Source organism: Leptopilina boulardi, unplaced genomic scaffold (assembly GCF_019393585.1).
Source record: "Leptopilina boulardi isolate dan_hultmark-lab unplaced genomic scaffold, ZJU_Lbou_2.1 LbouV2_303, whole genome shotgun sequence".
In the NCBI taxonomy this organism is placed as follows: Eukaryota; Metazoa; Arthropoda; class Insecta; order Hymenoptera; family Figitidae; genus Leptopilina; species Leptopilina boulardi.
In genome coordinates, this window is record NW_026137867.1 from 466401 (window position 1) to 492222 (window position 25822).

General features: G+C 30.2%; 2 protein-coding genes across 4 annotated transcripts in view; one reads left to right on the forward strand and one right to left on the reverse strand.

The window, feature by feature from the left end:
• The window catches only part of LOC127282957 (uncharacterized), an 87142-nt gene that overhangs the window by 25590 nt on the left and 35730 nt on the right, over positions 1-25822 (reverse strand). The window lies entirely within an intron of this gene.
• Positions 1-25822, forward strand: part of LOC127282983 (metabotropic glutamate receptor 7-like) — a 248951-nt gene that overhangs the window by 17760 nt on the left and 205369 nt on the right. For all 3 annotated transcript variants that reach the window (XM_051307602.1, XM_051307605.1, XM_051307604.1), the window contains one exon: positions 15285-15873. The gene's annotated coding sequence lies outside the window, so the exon portion shown is untranslated. The remainder of the gene's footprint in view (positions 1-15284; positions 15874-25822) is intronic.

Below are 25822 nucleotides of genomic sequence, written 5' to 3' on the forward strand. Positions count from 1 at the left end.
TATATAGAAGTCTGGAGAGTGCATTTGAGACTATACAATAGTGTGAATGAGTGTTTTTATATATACAAACTCCGCATGAGCGTACGTTCATCCATTATCGCGTGAATTCAGTATGTGTTTTAGTTTTCTCTACTTCATTGTTTCTCTTAACACAATGCCGATCTCTTAATCTCCATTGTTTTGAATTCGCTAAAGGGTTGTGTGATCCTGTAGGTACTTTGATGTGATTTTGAATTAATCCCTTTGGATGAAACTCAGAGTGCACAATAGCGGAAGGTGATTTCCCGAGAATTTGCTAATAAAACCACAAAATTTGCACCCTGGATTCAGTTTAATCTATTAATTATTATGATTCTTAAACAAAGATTTATATACGAGGCGTAGACAATTTTTTATTCTATTAATTATTGACTAATAATTAATAATTGAAAAATGTTAATTAAAATTCATTTAATTGGTTATTAATAGGATAAAAAGACTGTAAGGGCAATAGCTCATTTAGATTATTATCTTTATATCGGTTATTATCCTTATCACTATACCTGTTCTTGACTCTAATTAATACGAGACTGCTAATAGTTAATGACGGTCTTAAGAGCACATATATATTCTGCCTGTCCGGCTCGAAGCTCAGGTTTCTTGAATCCAATCTTACCTTGAAATTCCTATACAATGTCTACAAGTTTACACTATAAACAGGGGAACAAATAAAAAAGATTCCGAATTTTCTGCTTGTAATCGTCCATGAGAATTCCTTGCATAGTGAAGGTGAATACTTCACACAATTTTGTCCTTAACCTACTTGCGAACAGACTTTAAGATTGTTCTTTGATATAATTGAAATCATTCAATATAATTAAAGAAATTTTGTCCTACATTCTTCTGTTTAACTATTAATGATTGAAACTATTTTAACAGACTTTAATTAAACCAATATTATTAATTTAATAATTTTAAATTAATAATTATTTTTCAAGTTTAATAAGGTTTTAATTTTAGCTACAGTGAGTAATTACGGTAAAAAAAATAATAGGTTGATTTTTTGGTTTACTTATTCACTTATTTCTTGTCTGAATGTTTTTTTTCGAGATTTTTTTTTTAGTTGTTATTATGCAAAGCCAATTAAGTTAATATGAAGATATTGTGAATTTCTTGAAACAATACTCTTTTCGCGAAGGGGGTATCATCTTCGATCTTTGAATCATGGTTGGTCCGAAGAGTAGTATGGTTAGGTGAAGGTTGAGAAGGTGGGAGGGAGAAGGAAAGGAAGGTTAAGGATATTGAAGTGAAAGAAGGTGCAAAGAAGAGAGGTATAGTCGCGACGGTTGTTCCGTGGGAGGTCCGCCGTAAGCCGATGAGGCTCAGCATCGCTATGCAAAGTGCCCTCAAGGGCCGCTCTTTCTTCTTCGGAAGACCGACAAGACACGGCTCACCGTCAGCCGCAAAGTCTCTCGGGAGACTATCTATATATATAAACACATACAACTCTCGCTGTATGAACCAAGATATCAAGAAAGTGCGAGTAATTCATGGTTGCGGGCAGTGAGCCGCCACACGAACCTAAATTATCCCCTTACAAAATGCCTAGAGCGAACTTGCGGTCCTCTCTTTCTGTTGTCGATTTCTGCTTTTTTATGACCTCAATTTTATTAGCTATATAGCCTTTGTCTCTTGTCGTGAATATGGTAAATTTTATGTCTGCAAAATTTTGAGTCACTTGTTTTCTCGAATAGAAATATTTATCAACCCACTGTTGCCCACTCTAATCGATGATGATTTTGATTTTAGTAGAGGACTATTAATTTTGTGATATTATCTTATGGATGATATGTATCAATTAGGGGATGTTGTTTAGTTTACGAGGTGGAAATCCGCGATCCACCTACATGGATGAGGATTACTTTTTCATGAATCTTGATAAGGTGTGCAAGTCCTGGTTGTTGGCTCAGATTTTTTTTTTTTTCTTTTTTTATTGACGGAGATAAAGCAGAACGGAAATTTCTGTACTGACTGCTTTTGAACAGAGCAGTCTTAGAACGTGCGAGACAGGCAAATGGCAATCACGATCTTTGCTCGAGATTTGGGACACCTCGCGGTCAGTGGCGTAGGATCAGATTCAAAGTGCCCCAGTAGATTATCGTGTTCTGATATATCGGTTGCTTCTTCGAAAGGGTTTAATGAATCCCCTTGTTCAATTGTACGCAGAACTCGCACGAGCCGACTTGATTCAAAGAACGCACGATTATATTGCTGATCGTTAATGATATATATATATATATATCCTGAAATTGCATCCGCTTTTTTCTTTCTTTAAAAACATGTTTTTCACATTTTTCATTTTCGTTAGAAAAAATCCGAAATTGGATATTAAGTAATTATGCGAAATTATTTTTTTGTATTAGAGAAGAAAACTTTTTTTGTTTCTGAAGATATAATAATTGATGATTAATGACGCGCCATGAAGATGATACTGATTTACGTGAAATTAGAATATGAAAATGAAAAAAAAAAGATATTTTATCATGGTACATCGCATAACAGGTTTTGCTTTCATACATTGGTTGTGATACAGCTTTCAAGAATCCAGTAGCGCATCGTTACGTGGTTCGATTCTCTTTTGTTCGAGGTAATATCTCTGTAAAAAAAAAGAAAGAAATGAAGCGGCAACAGGGATGAGTGAGGGGAACTCACCACAAAAGGGGCGAGAAGCATGACGATTGAGAAAGAGTGGGTACTTGATATGAGAGATGATGAAGGTGGAAGCTGGATAAGGCGTTAAGGTATATATTGAGGTAGGAGGGGAAGAAGGAAGAAGGGAAGATGAGGAGGAATGTGGTTACGGTAGATCGCGGGCTTACTAGCCCGCCAAGTTCCAAGAGGGCCCCGACGGGTCCGGAAAAAAGGCAAGAAAAAAAAAAGAAGACACTACGTTGGTCCACTGGCTTCTACAATCCTTTTTTTCCATCTCCTCATTTTTAAAGGCTTGCCATTCAGTATAAACGACCAGCGCCGGACCAATAAACTTCCTTTCCCCTTTATACCGCATGCGATCAACTATATCGCTCTTATCTTCCCTTTATCGCATAACAAAAATTGTTTTTCTCGCGGATATTTATTTTTTTTTATGAAATTTGAATTTTTTTCCAAATGGGTTAATTAAATTATGGAAGTTATCGATCTATAATTCTAAATTTCGAATATTGATCTCTAAAAAAATTTTATGAATATAATATAAATATTTTGTCAAGTTCGCAAGGAACAGGTGAACACTTCAAAGTGAAACGGAATTTATGTTAATGACTCGTAAAATATTTGACGGATGATGAACATAAGTACGAGAGGAGTATAATATTTCAAGGTTTTGAAATTACCTCTTTTTTTTTATCTTGAAACACATTTATTGTCATTGACAATATTTTTATAATTAAGAATCTCATTTTGGAAAGTCATATAGGTAGGAGGCGAAAAAATATTATATTGATTTCAAATATAATTATACTGGGAACAGTTATTGCGAAATATTATACTTTGGAATGAAACTGTCCATACTCGAGTCATTTATGGCATACTTTATATGGAGGATAGCGGCAATTGGAATTGGCAATTATAAAATATCTTCTGACAAAAATATGATTTATTTCTTCAACCATAATTTAACAGATAAAAAAAAGTATTTAAAATTACTTTAAATAATTATTTCAAATAATTTTTGATATAAAAAATGATTTAAAAATTCGAAAAAAGTAAAGTATCCTGAATAAATAAGAAGAAGAAAGTTTAAGATATTTATACACAAAAGAAAGATTTAGATGAAATTTTTGGTGATTTTATTCTTGAGAGATTTTGAAGGAAAATCTCTTGGTTTAGGGACAAAGATATTATAACATAAAGAAGTTGGAAAAGTAGACAAGGGAAGAAAAAGAAATAACAATCTTTTGTCACGTGGAGAAACTGGGATTGGTGTAGCGATACTTAAAGATTTTAGCGACTGTCGCTGGGGTTTTGGAAACGATCGGGATTTACAACCGCGCAAAACGATGTTCTCGAGGGGAATGTTCAGAAAGTACTGAATGCAGGCATTATGACGCAAAAGTGAGGGGTCTCGTTAGAGCGTAACTGAAAAAGCGCGTTTATGACTGATGCATAAGTTGAGAAATCACTTCAGAATGTTTCATTCACATCGCATGAAATTGTGCGTATCACTTGTATTTCCTAATTTGTACAAGAAAAGGAAAAAACAAAAATAAGGATTGAATTTGAAAATAAAAATTTATTATCATCAATATTTTGCAACTCATTGAGAAAAATTAGACCGAGCTTCTTTCTCGTAGAGTGGGCGCGCTCTTCTTTGTTGCATAAAGAAAAGAGTTCACAAAGATCGGACAAGTATATGTATATATATATATATATATATATACAAGTGGAGAGGCTTAAGGGTAAAGACAATAACCCCTATCTGATCGACATTCCTTACCATGCTGACATGACTGGAAAACTGAGATGAGATGATAACCTTTAACAACCATGGACCCAGCCAAGACAATTTCGACTAAACCAAAAAAGGAGATTACTCTCCAGGCTCTCATTATTTCAGCCAGACCGGCAAATCATTTAAACACACGGACCATTAGAGATAATAAGTTTCAAGTTGTGATGAGGATTCAAAATTAGGTTTTGTTTTTTGTCAAGTTCTTTTAAAAGAATAAATTTTATTATAAAAACGTTAGTTATTATTTAGCTAATTTCAGATTCTAAAAAGTAAATTTTAAATAACATTGAGGATGGATTTGCATCATTAGGAGAGATGATGATAACTAGTTAGGAGGGATTAACAAGTTAGCTGATGACAGCCGATAGACACGATCGTTTAATGGGGACAATTAGAGCTATTGGCTATTTTTTTTATCTCGTGATCAGGTTCGATGTCAATGGAAGGACAAAACGTCGAGGTCGTATATATACTTTAGTGTGCGCTGTATTGTCAGAAGAGTTCACTTTGATAACAAAAGCAATTTACCTCTTCCAAATATAGTATATAGCAACAGGAAATGCGTCTCATTGTTGATTCTACTTAGCTTCATTTAATTGAAGATAAAAGCATCGACCCTTTTGTAATGTTTGTCTGTGTGTGTGTGTGTCTCAACAAGTCTTTGAAAGAAATCTTTCTTAATAAAATACTCTTATGGAAAAATTGGAAATATTTTCAATTATGCGACTTCTGACGAAACAGTTAGAGATATTTTTCAATAAAAAAAAGAGCCATGTTGTGTAATTCTTACGGCACAAGGTAGAAAAGCTAAACTAGCGTTTAGCTACTAACAATTGTTAATCAGGTTCAAAAATACATGTGGCGTTAATTTAAGAGTTCCTCATGCAAAACGGTACTTATATTTCCTTATTTGCATTTACAGCTGCCAACTTTATGGATGGCAGAGACCTCCTCTCCTCAATGCTGTATTATCGACACAACTGCTATTTCTATAAGAAATAGAGAATGCTCGTTTCAAAAGGATTTCTCTTTTTTGTCATTTTATAAGCAATGATAAATATTATAAATGTGTTTGTGTAAATCATTCAACGAAGTAATACGCATACACGTAAACATTGAAAGTATACACAATGAGTTTATATTTACACAATAGGTATATATATGTGTGTGCATATCGTGATACTATAATTCCAAGTTTCCAACCCACATGGCAGCGGTGCATTGAACTTGCAATCTACCGACGTACCGACATGGTCATGTATCGACTACCGATAGTTAACTCACTGAAATATCTACGTTTTCTACTTCGTATATACATATATATATAGGAAATGCTTTCAGTTGCTCTTGAATGAAATCGCAACCACAACTGCTTCCGAGATGAAGATGCACGTTTTTAATTAAAGACATGCGGCGAGAAATCGAGCGGATGCTCTCTTTATGATACATATTCTTAAGATTGCCGAGGAAGAGGGAAATTAGGTCGATTTACTCTCTTCCGAAAGGAAGTTGCTTCATTTTTACATCTTACTTTACATAAGTTATTATTATATTTTTATGATTATCTAAAAAGATAATAATTTATATCTTCATTTTTCATAAAATATTTCTGAAGAAGCGAGAAAATTTAACTAATATTATTGTAATTAATTGTTGTCGTAGTTAATAACAATAGTTATTTACCTATAGTAAAGATTGTTTATGATGTTAATTTTTGTTAATAATTAGTTTATGATTGTATTATAATCGTAGTTGGTTTATAACTGTTGGTTTATGATGATAGTTTATGGTGATTCAGTAGCTTGTGATTAATTTGTGAATATAATAAGACCGTAGAATGTAATTAGTAATCTCTATGTCTCTATTATTCATATATCAGTTTTGATATTCTAATTGGTAGTTTATTAACGTGTCTGTTCGTCAATTCAATATTTGTGCTAATCGTGATAGTTGATCTAATGAAAGTTTCGTAGGAAAGTTGAAAATGCAAATTATGTGCATTTACATACCTGGCGTTCAAGATTACGAGGGGGATTCACATGCGGTACTGGGATTAAATATCGCTGATAGAGTGCTAGGCTCAGGATTCATTGCATATATACATATATAGGTGTCATATTCCCTGTTTCTACAATCTGTATTCTGTTTCGTCGCGTATCTTCTGTCCATGCTTTCAAAATGCTTTCATTCATCATATTTAGTTTTATAATATCTACTCTTTTTTTTTTTGCAAACATTTAAAGTTATTTTTACAAAAAATAATCCGTTAATTTCTGTTTTCAAAAGGTTGGAAAATATTTCCTCTTTTTTGTTTACAATTCTTGTTTTCTGTTTTATTATAAAAGAAATTTCACTTTTTAATATTACCTGAAAATCACTTTTCCCTGTATCAGAAAGAAGATCTTGTTCGCCTCTAAATTATAAATAATATATGTATCGAATTGCATAAATGTTAGTTAAAAAAAAAAACTTGTGGAAAAAAGTGACTAGACTAGTTTGTGGTTTGACCGCAAGACCCACATCATTGCAGAAACTAGTTGTGATTGACAGAATGAGATTAGACAACGAGTAACTAAATGACTAAGAATACAAATAAAATGAAAAATTATAAAGTAAAATTATATTCTTCATTAAAAAAAAAAAATTGTATTTTTAAACAAATGGTATTTTCTTTATTTTTTGTAACGAGGAGAGAAAAATTTGCAAAATTACGTAATAGTTATCGTACCTATACATTGGAAATATTCTGGCTGTGAATATAAATTTCCATGACCTATATACACACAGATTCCTATATACCCGAAAGATTAATCTTTCGTTCGAAATGTATTTCTACTCTCTTGAATCTGTTCCAATTTCTCTCGACGCATAATATAATCGTCTGACTATATAACTCGTTTCAGGAAACTTGCTCTTCCAGGTGTCGCCATTTTAAATTGCGTCGATGTGCTCCGCGGAATTTTATCGTCGATATATATGTTGTAATATATGAATATAATAATTTTCAACTACACTTATCTGGTCATATTACATGTACTTTTTCATGATCATGATGATGATGATGACACCAATGTTAATCAAGTTTATCATCTTGTGTCACAATATTATTTTCTTTTATACACTTTTACTATTTTTTTTGTAATTCAAAATAACCCACGCATTTAAATTTTTTTCAAGACCCTTAAACTTTCTTTATGTACAAAAAGTAGAATATTTCCGTTCTTCCCGACACATTCGGCATTTTGTGTCTGAAGTGAATGTTTTCAAGTTATACACAAAACTGGTTTCCTAACGGACTGTTTTATTGCATTGTCCCTCCCAAAGAGATGTCACTGATTTTGTCACACGTGAGTTTTACCCTTGGAATCTAGAAAATTTCTCTAATTGATAGAATTATCATTTTAATTGTTTGATTACTTTTTTTTAAATGGGGAATAAGTATTCTTTTGAGAAAACTCAATTTTTTTCAGAGTAGCTAAATATTATAGCTAAGGTAGCTAAGTTTTTTTCTCTATGAAGAAAATTATTTATGTAATTTTTTAATAATCCCAGTCGGCTAATTTGTATAGGAAGGGTGAAAAGAGAGTAAACGATTTAACTGAAAATATATATCTTATGGCTTTATCTATAATAGAACCTGTACCAACGATAAATTATCACCGCGGTATGTTTTATCACACCGCGACCCGCAGATAAATGTGTGTCCTTCGACATCAGTTTATATAGTAAAAATACGCTAGGACACGTGAAACTCCCTTGACTGTTCAGCATATCCCTTTTTTTTCTTTATTTCTCTTTCGTTATGTGTAACATTAAATTGAACTCAATGGAGAACAATTGAACCGCTCCTCGTTACTATAGTCTGAGTCATGGCCAATTAAAAGCAGGAATTTATGGAGGGACACAAAATCTAAAGGAACTCGACCAACCCGCATATAATGAAACTTGCTTTGCGTATACATACATATATGTCTTTTTAAGAAAAAAATGTATATTTTTTCGCAAAACCAAATATGGAAAATGAAAACAGATATATTTTTGTATAAAAAAAAATATCAACGAAAATAAACAATTATATAACCAAAAAGAAATATTCAATTTTTTGAAAGAAATCACAAGAATTCTTTTTTGTTCTTTGTCTCTCCTCGGATGTATGGAGCCAAGGAAATAACTTTAGACAATATATATTACTTTTTCTCGGCAGAAATTGTGCGACTTATGTCATGTGTGAGACATAAAGCCGATGACTAATATTATATAGAGAGAGAGGATTTTAAAAGGAGAATTTGCGAGAAAGATGTGAAAGATCAATTTTGTTAAAGAAGATTCCAGATGAGTGGTTTAGTAATGAAGACTTAAAAGCCTTTTTGAGGATATATATCTATATCCGAGTTGTCTGATCAAAAAGTTATAAAACTCTGAATAGAGTTCCCGTCTGGATTGCTATATAGACAAACGGATAACAACCAAGGACACTTGGCGCTTTTTACTTCTCAAACGAGATTAGACTATCTGAATCAATTACCATCACAAGATACTTTAAGGAGCCGATAATCACTTCCGGACTTTCCATTCAAAGTTCACACAATTTATGATTTAAATTTTGGAAGATTTAAAATTTTCAAGTTATATTTTCAATGAGGAAGAAGAAATAGTGAAATATAAAGTATATGTATAGAATATAAGAAAACATAATGTGGAATATACGAATATATGAGAGAATGTAATAACCCCCGTGGGATATGACATAAAATGTAATATACATTAGAAGGAATTTGATACAAAAGAGAGTTGTGATATTTGTACTGTTTTTCACGTATAGCACGTGTTCTAAAGTGTGTCAACAATGGAGGGAAAGGTGTGAGGACCCTCCCACGCCACAGGAGGTTATTATCTTTGCTTGTTTATCCACGATATAGACAGATAACATCTCAAGCGGGAGAGACTTCATGTAACCATAACCAAAACACAAGAGAGAAAGAGGGAAATTTGTTTTTTATAAGAAGCTCATATTCCATTACATCAAAATGATCAGCTTGAATATTAATTACCGATTATAATCTTACAAGAAAATTGATTCCTAAAGGAATTACCTTTTCAAATTCTATATTTAATTACCTTTGTTATTTTTGATTTTACTGGTGACGAGATATCCGGTGGGGAAAAAAATTGAGGAATTTCCAAATAGAGGCAATTAGAGATTTTTATTTTTTGCCTGGAGTGCAATTCTCATTATCGTGGCATATAAGGACGGTTGGCTGCGCTTTGTAATCTTCGCGAATGGACTGGCAGACGTACAAACGAACGGATGGACAGACGAATGCGGCCCGCTGACAATTACAATGAATCATATATATATATATATATATATATATATATATATACATATATATGTACAGAGATGGAGTGCAAAACACGCACAGCATCCAACAGGGCAAAGCGCATCAACCCTGTGGATGTCTCTCGTATCTCATCGGTAAATCATCCCCTCACGCGGATGCTGAGCCGTGAATAAATGATAGACTTTGGGATACAAGGTTATGTGCCTCTGCAAAATCTCGTGTACACCATGAGGCATCGCGAATAAATTTAAGGTTCGCGATTCCACCTATTTTACATAAACCAGTCACGTCTCCTGATGACGCTCTCTCTCTCTCTCTCTCTCTCTTAGTCTTTTCCTCGCAAAAAGAACGTTCTTTCAACGATTCGCGTACATTTTCTTTATTCGAATTATATACTTGTATTGTATGCGGAATGCTGGCCATCCGCATACATAAAGATTTTTATGACTTCATTTCCTACCAAATCAGATTTTATTTTGACATTTATAAAGTATATATATAAAGGAGAACTGTGGATTTTTGTTTTGAAAATTTTGATCCGTAAATAGTAAAAACTACTATTTCCGGAGTAATTTTTTCTATTTCACAAAGCAAAAGTTGCCGTAAAAGTTCCAGACTATTTTAAAATTGAAATTGTGGTTGATACAATAAATTTTTTTCCGTATATTTATTTGATTATACCTATATAGTCAAGTAACCAATTATTTGAAGCAGATAAATTTTTTATTTTCTCTGTTCAGAAACACTTGGAGAAAATGTTTCCAAAAAAATATTGTACTGATAGCTGTTGTGAAATTGAAATTTAATCGGTAAAAATGATGAATTGCCGAAAAATTTCAGTTTTCACGTTTTGTTTGATTCTTTTATTTGTACTTTGATAACATATCATATAGCTTTTTTTTTGATAGCCGTTTATATATCAACTGTCAGTGTTTCAGATGTTTAATTATATATAGAGAGTCAATTAATACATTTTTGTAAAATAATTTTGTTGACAGTTTGATAGACAGGTATGAGAATAAAGAGGTGGTTTATATTTATCTGTCTCTAAAATTGAGTTTTGTGAGGGAGAATCCACTTTGTTATTTACAATCATAATGATATCCTGTATGATTTGTCTCTTCCTGTGTATGTCATGTGGTTCTCATTTTTATTTTATTTCCAATAAGACGTTATATCTCTTAAAGAAGTTAAGTATATATTTATTGTCATTTCCAAGAATGGACAAACGATATTGTAATACATTTTTTATCTTAATTCCCAGTCATATAGGTTTTGCAACTATATATATGAAACAAAAATAGGAAGTATTACAAGTTTAATATTTCAGGTATTAGCTTCTTATCTAAATATTTATTATCTAAATATTTTGATCGAAATTATTGATGTTCAATTTTAGAAAGTGGTTGTAGTAATATAATATGATTTACTGTAGGGGGTGGAGGGAGGTGTTAAATAACTCGAGGGTATAATATCATTTATAGATCAACTCCCTGTCATTTAACACGGGAGTAAAATCTAGTTCAGTTCGTGTTTCATGTAGAGTAGCATTCTTCTGTCTTTGTATTTGTGTAAGGGCCCCACATAAGCGGTTGAAGGTACGTGGGCTGCTGAAGCCCCGGGCCTGTTTGCCCACACGCTATTCACTTCATGTATCCACAGATTAACTTGACCAAGATCTGTTCATTCAGTGACAAAAAGGGCGACTTATATTATTTTTACATTCACAGGTATTAATTTTTAAATTATTTTCATATATTTTCGAGAATTTAAAAATAATTTCAAGTTTACTGTGGCGTATAATAATAGGTTTATAAGAAAATAATACTTGGCGATATGAATAATTATTATTTGTAAAGAAGTTAACGTTAGAAGCTGTTATTTAGTCGTTTAACAGTAAATCTGCTATTATTTTGGTGAATGCGTTTGAATTGATAATTTGCATAACAACAGCCTAAGCACGTGCTATTTGCATTTCCTCCTTGCCTTCTCGTTTGCTTCTTCTCACTTGATTCTACTATGGCTCATAACGTGTCTTCCCTTCTCTAAAGAGTAAACATATATATAACTAGACAGGAATCGATTTTGCTTTCATGGATGTATTGAAAGCACTTCCTTAATAATTTCATTGGTAATTAGCTTTAATAATTTTAACTAGTGATAATTTCTTTTAAATTTCGATTATTATTATTATATTTGATTCCCATTTGCGGATTTGATCTATAAATCCAATTTATAGGGGATTGTGAATATGCCTCAAGGATCCTCATCTTCTATTTCCATGTTTTATAAATTCTGAAATTGCGCACTTTCTCTCTCTTATAACTCTATATCTTTAATGTTTTTGCATTTATTTCTATATACATAACTGCGTATCATAACGGTCCAACTCTGTTCTGAATAAAATGTAATAAAATCAAAGTAGGTTTTTATATTTTTTTTTTTGTAGTTTATAGAAAATAGTTTACACTATAATTTGTTTTTTTTTTTTTTATCTCCTTGAAGGATAGATTGATCTCTAATCGAATGTCAAATAGGAAGGAAGTTGGCACGTAGTTACATTTCCAGTGAGAGACTAAACAAAATGAAATCCCGGACACAATAAAAGTTGAGAGCGTGTCCGCGCGCAGCCGGAAGCAACAGCCGTTGTTACTATTAACTATTTCGTTTCTTCTCACATCCGGTATTTTCAGGGGTGTGGGTGACACACTAGAGATCGCACATTTACGATCCAATTCAAAATAACGTATATGTGCATACAATGAGCATTGGCCTTTCATTCTTGTACAAATGTGTAATATATCTTTCCATACGTGTGGACTTGATAGATGGAAGGTGAGAGAGAAAGAAGGAAATAACGATTCACGAAAAAAAAAAACTCGTAACACGCAATAACTTGCCGGAAGTCAGATTCCGCTAAGTCTCATAAATATTCGTTTAGCTCTGTGTAATTCTTAACACATATTATATATTTAATCTTCTATTTTTAATTGTTAAATTAATATTCTCGAATTATAAAATTTTAAACATATTTCTTCTTTCCTTATTTTGATAGCATATTTTTTTTTAAGAAAAATATGTTTCCAGAAACGATATATGTCGGGCGAAGTGAAATACTTTTATTGAAAATCATTTTTAATAATGAAAAGAGGAAATTGGAAAACGGTCTTTCGAGTGAAATAATTCACTTGCGTTTATATGTACGCGCTCTTCACACCCTTCTTTATTCATTGGGTGAGAATTCCTCAGCTTATCCTATAAGGAAGCCCTTTCTTTCCCAAAGAACAGTTACCCCACGACACCAGATATTTTCTTCTCTTCCCTTGTACGGATTCGTTCATGTTATTCTTCCCCTATTCAAGAGTCTTTTGAATATAGTGTAACGAGCTTAAAATATTTTAATCGATTTATAACAAATTTGCATTTCTTTTTTTTACATATTTTATTGCTATTTCTGTTTTTTATTGATTGTATAATATATTTTTTAATTCGATAATATATAGTAAGGTCATGTGACTTGTGATTTTACTTGTAAATATTCTCCGCAGGTTTTCTCGCACACTAAATTTTAATTAGTAAAAATTTTTGACTTATTTTTTGCTTCTGAATTAGTAAAATTTAACTAATAGAAAAAAAAATTTGTACTATCATATTAGTTAAAATTTTTACTGATTTAGATTTAGAGAGCAAATTACTTAGGTTAAAATTTTGTGGAGGGTTCAAAAATAGTATACGGAACCATTGTTATGTGCTGTAGAGTACACAGAAAATTAAAAGGTATTAAAATAAGCTGCAACGCTTCTTATTTTAATCCAATTTTGCTTATTTTAATCCATTTTGGTATTAAAATAAGCAAAATTGGATTAAAATAAGAAGCGTTGCAGCTTATTTTAATGCCCTTTAATTTTCTGTGTACATAAAAAATTTTTTCAAAAATTTATTAGATTTTTGATCTCGAATGTGTAATTTTTCTATATACTACCTATTTCATTACCTATATAAAATCTGATGTAAAATCTTTTTTCTACTCTTTGATAAAAGTTACAAAAAAATCTAATATGAAATTCTATAGAAAATCTATTGTTAAATCTCATTAATTTTTTTTTCCTACATTGTTTTCACACAATATTATAATATATTCTGGCACATAACAGCAATTCATAATACCGACTATTTTTGAGTTCAACAAAATTTTAGCTCAATCAAGTATTTTCCGAGAAAACATAAGGAGAACATTTACACGTGAAATCAAAATTACATAATCTTAAGAGCAATGAATAAAAATGAAATATATAGTTTAGAACAAATTTTTTAAAAGAATTAATAGTTAATGATACCTAATATGACAACCATGAATAATTCTATTCTGTTTATAAATTAATGAAATGATGACAAATGAAAACTGTTGTTGAGAAAAAAATTGACCTTTGATTATTGTTCACCTTGTTCTGCTTTGACTTGTTTCGTCTGAAGAGAAAAAAAAGCTTCTATTCAAAGACTGAATGATAGCTGCGCCATAAAAGTCAATCATAATAAAAAAAAATTCTCTCTTTCTCTCCTACCCACGTATGATAATTTTCTATTTCCGTCCCCTCTTCCTCCTTCAAAATATGTATAATATGCCCAGTAGTATAAGTTCTCATTGCCTTGAATGGGAAATGTCGGCTCCATTGAAGTAGCAAATGATTAATAACTGCGTTTATGGTGTAAACTCTAGTGCAGGTTGCACTAAATAATATGTTATTTAGAGCAATTTATCGATTCGTAAAAGCAAAGTGAGAATAAACCTTTGTGTTTTTATTATGTCTTCAGCATAGTTTACATGGAAATTGTCTATATTGCTTTTCGCAAAACTTTGAAAAGTGTTATTTAGAATAAATTGCAACTGCTTATTGGATATATTCTATTTGTTTGGATTTATGATTTTTTTTTTTCATTTCCGTTATAAATATTATTAATTTTACAATTTGTGATGTTTGGAAAAAAAACGGTATGGAGACAAAAGTTTTGAAAACTTTGGAAAAAGAAATTTTTTAATTTTTGTACCCCAATCAAAAAAACAAATGTTTTCTTTTATATAAAAAATTTATTTTAAAAAATTGTTTTCTATAAATATCGAGATATTAAATTAAATTATAAAGATAATTTTAATTTTTTGAATACATTTGATAAATTAAAAATAATATTTAACGCGCATAGTTTAGTGTTGCTTCTTTGCTATTATATAGAAAGGTAGGCGTTTCTGATGTGGCTGATGTTCTCTTTGATATTGAAGAGTGAGAGAGAAAGAGATGCTTTCAAAATAAAGTGATGTAATTGCGAATGACCTCAAAGGCATAATAAAATTTTATTTTTCTATATTGGGAAAATTTTCATAAATAATTTATTATAATATAAATAATTAAATATGCAAAATTTGGAAAATAATAAAAGGATTGTTTGTTTACTTTCAGGTATATACGAGGGGCAAATTTTATTAACCGTGAGAGATGTAAGATCGCAATAGGAAATTGTACTATTTAAAAATGAAACTGTCGCAACACGTATTTCGGGAGTGTTCGTATTTTCTAAAATTATTTGTACTAATAAAAGTATTTTTTTGCCCACCTAGAACCCTTTATTTTCGGGAGTGTTCGTTCTTTTTAAAATCGCGTTCGTTTATAGTAAAAAAGTATTATTTTGTTCCCCCCCCACTAAATCCTTAGTTCCGGGAGTTTTTTATTTTTTAAAATCGCGAACGTTTATACAAAGTATTTTTTGCCCACCTGAAACCCTATTTTCGGGAGTGTTCGTTCTTTTTAAAATCGCGATCGTTAAAAAAGTATTTTTGTCCCAAAACCCTAATTTCGGGAGTGTTCGTATTTTTTGAAACTGCAATCGTTTTTAGTAATTTTAGTATTTTTTATCAGTTCAAATTTCAGTTTCGGGAGTGTTCGTATTTTTTTTTTTAAATCGCGAGTGTTTTTAGATACAATCAAATGGAAAGTAGAAGCTTCGCCGATATGGAGATCGAGTACACACGATGCCGCAGACTCTTACAAGGTAAGAAATATAAATTTATTAAATAAAATATATAAGAAAATCGTATATCAAAATTTTTATTCCTGCAATTAATTAAAAAATTTCAATAGTTGAAATAATTAAAGAAATGAAAAAAAAAACATCCAAATAGGAGTGCACTTTGTTGACAATTCGCGGTGACAATAAAATTTAAATATTTTTTAATTAAAGCTAATTAAATTTTGTCACTGCACATGCACGTCATTGAATTCAAAGCGTATACGTGCGTATAATCGTCTAACACATTAAAGTATGAACTTGTGACCCCTATGCTTGTCCTCAATTTTGAGACTTGACCCCACAACGAATTCTTACAAGCTATATTGTACTAAAACTAATGGTTTCATTAATTCCGTCGACCGTGCGTTGGTATCGCTTTCGTCCAATTAAAAGAGACACACCACTCGGTGCTTATTCGAGTGAAAGATAAAACGGCCAGGAAAATTAGCCCTTTTGCTGTGAGTAACAGACTCTAGAATTAAAAAAAAAAAGAAGATAAAAAAGTAAATATAAAAATTGCTACCCATCTGTTCTTGTTTCACTGACCTCAGTTTATAACGCGACCTCTCTAAAGAAACATGGATGAAGGACGGAATAGTAATTCCCATTTTTATACGTGAACATTCACCTGTCAACGCGTTTTATTTGCACAATTTTTTCATTAAAATTTAAATTACAATTTTAATTACGACCCTTTAGTTTTCTGTCTCTCGTTTTTATTTTTTTTTTTTTCAATGTTGTTTTTTTTAATCTAATTGGATTTATCATAATATAACGAAATCCAGAACACCCAATTTTATCTGCGGAAAAGAATTCTCTCGCGAGTTGAAGATTATGTCAAGTGCTATAGAGATTTGGGAAATGTGGTTAATGCTTCTCTGCGATCTCATTTTATATTTATAGCTATATGTTTACATTTACTTATCGTGTCCTTCTATTTTAGTCAATTTTATTTTCCTAAATATTCTTTGATTTAAATAATTTATTTAATAGAACTCCTTTTTTTTAAATATTCGAAACTAATATAAAAATTAATTTATTCAAATTTTATGGAGAATAATTCTACTCAATGTTCTATATGAGATAAAAAAATTAATATATTTTTTTTTTATTTAATTAAATTAGAAAAATTCTATATATATAGAAAATAAAAAAATATCGAAAAAAAAAATTAATTTTGATAATTTATGTTTTTGGAATATGTATACTTTTAATTCTTAGTTTAATTTTGAAATTTAATTAAGGGTAGAAGACTATTTTCACTTGGAACTCGTTTGAAACTTGAACCACCCCCTCCCAAGGAAACCTAATTGCTCGATTAAGGTAATTTCGTTGAATTTCAAGCAGAAGAGTTGTAGTTCTAACCAAAAGTCTTATGCTTCACCCCTCAAAGTTATATATATATATATTCTCTGAAAATGTTAAATTCTCTCGTGAGTCTCGACAGTCGTGAATAAAAGACTGATAAAGATCAAGAATTTCGACTGCTTGTATTTTCCATCGAGATAATCAAAAGCTTAAAAAGTCTGTAGCAAAAAATCGATAGGAAAGTTTATAACAAATTCACTAAAAAAAAAAAAACTAAGTTGAAAGAAATTTATTTTTTTTTTATTTCCAATAGTCGAAAAAAAGAACTTATTTTCCAATACATCGATTTTATATAAATGAAGAAAAGCGAGCAAAAATCTTTTATAATAAAAAGAAAGTGCTAAGCTAAGTTTCCTGTCAATTTTCAAAGGCGGGAAACTTTTTTTATATCATTGTTTCAATCTTTTCTTTCCGTGAGTAATTTGCATTTCAAGTTCAGTCTCATTTGCATTGTCGCAACATTCTTCTTTTTTTTATGTTAATAAAATTGTGTTTTTTTTTCGAATACTGATCAGTTTTTTCAGACGTTTATTATTTTGAAAAATTTGGTGAATTGAGAAATTTATTTTTATTGAAATTAATATTTAAAAAAAATTGATTATTTAAACAAAAGTAGTGAATAAGTTTGTTATGAAATTTTATTAAAAAAAATGAAATTGAATGTGTGAACTAATTCTCTTTAGTCGGGAGGGGAAAAAAAACCTTATTTTCCAATGGACCGAATTTCATATCGATAAAAGTCTATTCGAATTTTCTTCGTCGACGATTCTTACAAATAACGAAATTCTCCGTTTTTCTTCCTGTATATAGCTTTCATCTTCATTCTTTTCTTTTTTTTTCATGCGAAAAAAGAAGAGTTTCCTGTTCCAGCAGGTATAAATCCATGCTCGTGCTAATCGGATTATTCATAATAAAAATGAGTCTACTTTTCTTTAGTGGAAATTTATTCGCTTTTTTTCTTATATCTCTTTAGTTTTAATGCAAGTGTAAATTTTTTATAGATGAAATAGTTGAGAAACTTTTATATATTCTCATTTAGTTTTACGAGTCTTTGGATCAACAACCCTTATCAAATTTTCAATAATTTGATTAAACTCCCCAGAGTTTATAAATATTTTATCTTTAGGTATTCTACCCACATGTATATTTACTGTTTGTTTAGTATATGTGTAGTAAATTCACCGAAAAGGGACCAGAGGGGTGCGAGAATCAATATTTCCACCTGGATTAAATATCCCTTTGTTTCGGATCATTTACTACGTCAAGAAATAGACGCTTGATTCCTAACTTTTTCTTTATTCTTTATACTTGAAATATTTAATATTAATTTTCTATATAATTTTAAAACAGTTTTTGGATTTTGAAGTTATTTGGAAATAAAAATTTTATGTGGTTATATTAATTATTTATTAGAAATTAGGTTTTCTAAAAATTCAAATTTTCGTTTAATTTATTGGTGATTTTGATTTCATAACTTAATGTCAGTAGAGAGAAATAGTTTTTGTTAAATAACTTTTTCTTGGAAGATTGATATAAATGGAGAGCAAATGTTTGAGTTGTTAATCTGTAGGGTTAATAATACGAGTTCCATTTAACCCGATGTCAATTTAAAACTGTCAATAAACGCAACGAAAGTGATGATTCAACCTAAACAATCGACATTTATAGAGGCTGCATTTATTAATCTTGTCAGTAAAAAAGAATTTATTTAATTACTTAAAGTATATATTTTCAGTTTAATATTAAAATGAATTTAAAAATCTCAATATTAACATTGCATTTTAACAAGTTTTTGAAATTTTATTTTTAAAAAATCAAAGACAATCAAAAATAAAATGTTTGTAAATTAAAATAAGTCTGAATAAGATTTTTTTGAGGTAAAGTTCATTGGTTTAGTTTTAAAATGTCTCGGGGTTTTTTTTTTTTTTTTTTTTTTTATCTGTGTGGCGTAATTACTAAAGACATTAGTGTCAAAATTCTTAAAATTCTCCCTGCGGTAAAAATGTCTGTTTTTTTTTCAAAATGGAAATTAAAAAGTCACACCGCAGACATTTGTGCAGTAATGTTTGAAAAAAAAATGCACTACACTTTTAGAACTTGGAAGTCAAAGACAAAGGGCAGGACACTCGCTAGAAGGTGCTGTTTAATCTTACGTTTTGGCTTGAGTGTCAGGGTCTCAAGTTTTAAATATATCCCAAAAGGGATGCTGCTGTCAGCTGCACCCACTAACCATTCCACCGAAATAGCAAAACCCGTCTTGATATTTTCGGAGGTCATAAAGGCGATTAACCGTCAAAATAAAATTAATCCACTGCAGTGAAAATATTTGCACTGAACTTGCATATTATATAAATATAGTATACTCTGTGGTAGAATGAGATATTTTTAGAAGAAAATTTTAATTTTAATTTAAAAAATATTAATTCCCATGGGGAAATATTTTTTATTTTACTATTTAATTGAGATTTCTTTCTTTTATTACTGATCAAAATGTTAGATTTGAAATTTGCAATCATAAAATTCTTGGTGAAAAAATAGTAAAGTTTCTCTTCGCACATATCGTATATGATTCCCTGGTAAAAGAAAATCATTTTTTTATTTTACGGAGTTCATAAAATTTTTTTTGTAGTGTGGAGATTGGGAAAAATGCGCAAATAGTTTATCGTCACGTCTAGACGGATAAATAAAAAGAGTTCTTTCAAATGCTTAGGTTATTTTTTTTTATCAAACCCCAGTTTGAATTTTTATCTACTTTTTTTGTTGAATATTTTAAATACATATAAATTAAAAATTTAATTTAAATTTAAAAATCCTAAATTTTAATTTAAAAATTATTTTAAAGATTTTTTTGTTTTTTTAGTAGAAAAATATTAAAAATTAGAAGAGGAGTACAAATTGGAAAATTATTTATTATTGCGGTATATATGAGTCTGTAAAGTTTGTTCCCATCAATTAAATCCCCGCGCGGTTATTTACAGTTTAAAATGTTCCTTGAGTGTTTTTTAAGTGCAAATATATCGTTTTGAGTAACTGCATTTTATCTTTGCTATATTTGTCAAAGACTTAAAGTTAGATGGCTGTGTATATCTTCCTTGGTCGTTGTATAAATATTCGTGGTAATCTGCAGAGAGATATAGGTTTGACTAGGGGTATAGGCAAATTACTTCTCAAATGTGTTAAAATCAAACTTTTGAAAGGAATATTGATTAAAAAATTTATTTTCGAACGAAATAGAATTTTTTTTCTATTTTTTTTTTTTGTAATTAAAATTTAGTTTTAATTTTAATTCTCTTTCTTTCCCATAGTAGTAGGCAAATTTAATTTTCTTATGAATTTTTTTCCTTTATACCCCAAGAGGTAAATTTTCTGCTGGATTGAATTTAATCAAAACAAAAGGGACTGTTCTTGATATTGTAATTTTCTAATTGAATTTAAATGAGAAAAGAGAGAGAGAGAGTGTTATAATTTTTCGCAATGCGCTTCTTTTGTCGCTTCTTTGATACCTTCGTTTTTATATCTTTATATTTTTTTCCGGCAGTATTATTTGCTCTTTTTGTCGATTCTTTGCGCGACGTTGGTGGGCCACGTTCATTCAATAACGGCAGCTTTATCTCTCTCTCTCTCTCTCGCTCTCTCTTTACAAAGAAATAATACTGACTATAGAACTTGTATTTTATATATACTTCATGAGGCATTAAACGCAATGCACGACCGAGATTAGAATTCCCTTTATGAATCATACTTTAAAACTATGAGCCTTCGGCACGTATCGAAATTTTAAACTCGCGTTCCCATTAACATTAAAAACTTTTATGTCACTACATTTTGCCTTATTGAGATTCATAAAGGCTCTCTATGATTTCATCTCGGAAACTTTCGCAAGGTGAATAGAGAGAATATAAAATTTAAATTGTCACAAATTATTCTCATTGTATAAATGTATAATTTTAAGAAAAAAATAGGATTAGATGTTAATTTAATATTCTATTTATTTCGTATCCTATTGTCTTTGTTGCCATTTTTGTATTTTATTATAGTATTAGAATTATTTTTTACTCTACCTGCCGCTAGTTTTTTTTTGTAAGGGAAAATAAAACTCTGATACGTACCTGAAACAAAAAAAATTTTTCGTTATTAGTATTTTAAAATCATGATAGTAAAAATAATTTCAAGTGTTATTTGTATTTGCAGATGGGCTCAGATAATGTTCTCCATTGCAACGATATTTTATATGCTTTTCGAAATGTAAAATTTTTTTTAGAAAGTTTTTAATTTTAAATTGTACATTTTAAAATGTATAATCTCTTTTGTTTTGAAAATAAATTCATCTCATAAGATGCAGAATTACAAAGGATTTCTTGCATATAGATATTTATAATGGGATATAATGGAAAAAAAATTTCAGTTATGAGTTTAGAAAGTCGGTTTATCACGAGATAAATGACAGCTACTGAGCTGGAAGATAAGTTACGTCTATGACAGTGAACAATTTGTCTAGTTCCAATTCTTTTTTCCTTGTATGTCAGAAAGATGAAGGAGCGTCATTTTCTTTGGATGGAGAGAGAAAAGGCAAACTAGAGTCCCATCAGATATTGTAGTAGAGTAGAGATAGACCAACATCGAAACGTTGAGTTATTTGGATTCTATCCAGTGGCAATAAACTCATACATCGTTGCACGTAGTCACCTTTATATTCGCTTTTTACATATCAGCCGCAGTGCTTTAGCTTTTGGATTTATGCCAATATTCTTTCTCTCTTTCTCCCCCTATTATTCAAAAGTAATATCACGAATTTCTTTAGACCCACCTTCTTCTAAAACCTTCCAACATCCCTCAAGATTAATAAGCAAAAGAATATTTATTTTCAAAAAAGGGGAGAATGCCCTAATCTGTTGTTTTCCTTCTTGAAATTTATTTATATCATAACATGAGGCGCATGATTTTTGCCAAAAATTAAAAAGTTCAAAATTTTATTTGATCGAAATTCTAAATGATCGAAATTCTAAATGATCGATATTTAAAGTGGTCGACATTTTATTTGGTCGAAATTTTAAATGGTCGATATTTAAAATGGTCGAAATTTTATTTAGTCGATATTTTATTTGATTGAAAATCTAAATGCTCGATATTTAATGTGGTCAACATTTTATTTAGACGATATATTTTATTTGGTCGAAATTCTAAATGATCGAAAAGTGGTCGAAATTTTATTAGTTCGATATTTTGTTTGGTCGATATTCTAAATGATCCACATTTAAAGTGGTCGATATTTTATTTGTTCGATATTCTAAAAGATAGAAATTTAGAAGCATCGAATTTTATATCCATCGAAATTTAATTTGGTCGATATTTTAAAAGCTCGACATTTTTTTTAGCTATACGAGTTTCCTCTCTATGTTGTTATTATGATTTACATCAATAATTTCAAATTTCCCGCAAAATTTCAATGTACTTTACCGACAATCTATACATAGGAAGGAAACTCGTATAGCTGAAAAAGTGTCGAGCTTTTAAAATATCGACAAAATTAAATTTCGATGGATATAAAATTCGATGCTTCTAAATTTCTATCATTTAGAATATCGAACAAATAAAATATCGACCACTTTAAATTGCGTTCATTTAAAATATTTACGAAACAAAATATCTAACTAATACAATTTCGACCACTTTAAATATCGACCATTTAGATTTTCGATCAAATAAAATATCGACTTTCATAAATGTCGGTTATTTAGAATTTTGACCGAATAAAAAATCGACTGAATAAAATGTCGATCTTTATAAATGTCATCATTTAGAATTTCGATAAAATAAAATATTGACTTAATAAAATATCGGCCACTTTAAATATCGATCAATTTAGAATTTAGAATAAATAAAATATCGACCAAATAAAATGTTGACCATTTTAAATATCGATCATTTAGAATTTTGTTCATATAAAATATCGACTTTAATGTAATTCGATCAATTAAATTTTCGACCTTTTTAATTTTTGGGAAAAATTATGCGCCTCTTCTAACATATTCAAAACTTAGCCTAAATTGTCATTTAATTGAATTTCCGTTTGAAGATACTTTTCGATGAAAATATTGTTGTATTTTAACTTTGATTTATTGGATCAGAAAATTGGTTCTTTCGCAACGACGATGCTTTTGCAACGATAATTCTGCGTTAAAAAACAAATTCCTTCGGGAAAAAAATAAACGTTTTCTTTGAAACAACAAGCAATTGTGTAAAATTAATTTTTTTTAAAAACAAAGAAAGTTTCGAAAACAATGTGTAGGAAATAATAAATTTTCTTTGCGTAAAACGAGCGTCACGTAATTTGAAATTTCCGCAAAAAAAGTTTTGTTCTTTTTAAACATTTAGTATAAAAACTATAATTTTTTTTTAAAACAATATTCTTGTAAATATAGAAGTGTAAAATAATAAATACTGCGACTTGAATTAGTTGAATGTAAAGTGACCTTGAAGTATATTTTTTTTTTTTTTTTTATGAGATTGAAGAATTCAATAACTGCAATTTAGTCAGGTGCAGCGCGTGATTTTAACGAAGTAGAATGACCGATTAGAATGAGAAGAACCTGTTAGGTTGCGCTTTCCTAGTAACGAGAGTCGTTAAGGGTACCCCTTAAGGTACTTGAGGATTCTTACTTTCCTTGAAGGTTAGAATGCCCATGAACGACTCTCTGGAAGGCCTCAACTCGCTTTTACGGTTCTTAAATTGGCTCCAGTATATATTCCTCAGGCTGGAGTCTTGCCAGTCTTATTTGTCCAGGGACGCATACCTTTAATTTTTTTTTTTTTGTAGTATCGAACGCGCGTGAAAACACGAGACTATAATTACCGTGAAATGAAATCTCGCATCAAGTCACAAATGAGGTAATATGCAATTGAAAATTAATTTCATCGCGTAACAATTTATGCTCATGATCCAATACATTTTATGCCGCGTCAATTTTAAATCTTGTATATGGTAATTTACTTTCTTTATTATATATATATATATATATATTTATCATCATTTTGTATATTAATGTTCGTTGAGACTGTTTGAAGTTTACATATCGAATTTTACAAGGCTTTTTTTAGGGGAATTTTATTATAGGTATATATTTTTTCCGTTATAGGTGCTTTTTATTTATTCTTTTTTCGTAAAATCAAATAACTTCGCGACAGAATTAAAATTGGAAAAAAATAGGAGATGAGAAAAAGAAAACCGGAAATAAGTGGCGACACTTCCATAACTGCAAAATTAAACTGAAATATAGTGGAAAAAAGACTGACTTTATGTTGGAGAGGATCCAAAAGATTTTTCCGTTTTAGCCTCGGAGAACTGCCAAAATAAGAACAGGACATATATAGAACTTTGTGTTGGCAATTTTTCTTTGCTGCGTCGACAGCTGGTCCTGTAATTTGCATTAAAAAAGCTGGCCCTTTCCTAACGTGGACTATACTTATTTGCAGTATCCACGTACGTTAGAAGAGGAGTAATATCAAAAGAAGGACGAAGAGACGTGACGCATGTCGAAGATTTCATATCACGATCATTATCCCCCATAAATCTTCTTATGGTCATATATGTGATGACGTGTAGAATTTCAAAAGTTTAATGCCGCTATTTCTACATATATATATGCGGTTATCTCTCCATGTGCACTTCTAGAAAATCTTGTAAGATTATATGAGTGGTTTTCATTCGCAATATATTTTATATCCATCTCTTGTTAGCTTGCTATTCTTGAGTTTTTAACTTTTCAACTGTAAAAAAATATATATTTGTATCAAATAATTTTTATTTAAATCAAATAAACTCAACTAGAATATAATTTGTTGCAGTTAATTTTTATATTTTTTGGGTAAAAGTTCGACTTTTTTTTCATGTGGTTTTGTTCACAATTCCGATTTGTGTATTTTCCAAAATTAGCTGTTTTTTTTGGAGACTACAACTGTAGATATTGCTTTCTTCGATAATTTTAAAAAATTTTAATTAGCAATTTTTGTTTTCGAAGTTTGTCAATTTTGGTTCGTCGATAACAATAATCGGAAGGGGATTTTTTACTTTATGGATTCAATCATGAAGTTTAATGTCAATGCCAAGTTTTAAGGCAAAAGTACATCATGCTGAAGTTGATTATCTTCATCACCATGTATACCCAAAATTGATAAAATGCCTCAAGGCTGCATTTCTCCCTTATGGTTGTCGATTGGTTTATATGGGTTTCAGTTATCGGGTATTTGACTGTGAAATAGCTGTGGATTCCCCTTGATGAGGTTAAATTAAAATCATGTAGCATATTATAAATTTTCGGCAAAAAATTTAATAACTAAAATCGAATTTTTATTTCTCGGGAACGATATTTTATTTATTTACTTTGACGGAAATTTACAAAAAAAAAAAAATAGTATTGAATCAAGAATACCAATTTACCTATTTTAATATTTTCTTGAATTGAAATTAAAGGATCAAATACAGACGAGTTTCTTGAATCAATGCTACTTTTTTCAGTGTATTTAGTGCTCATTTACTTTTAGTTTTTGATCTATGAATTATTTT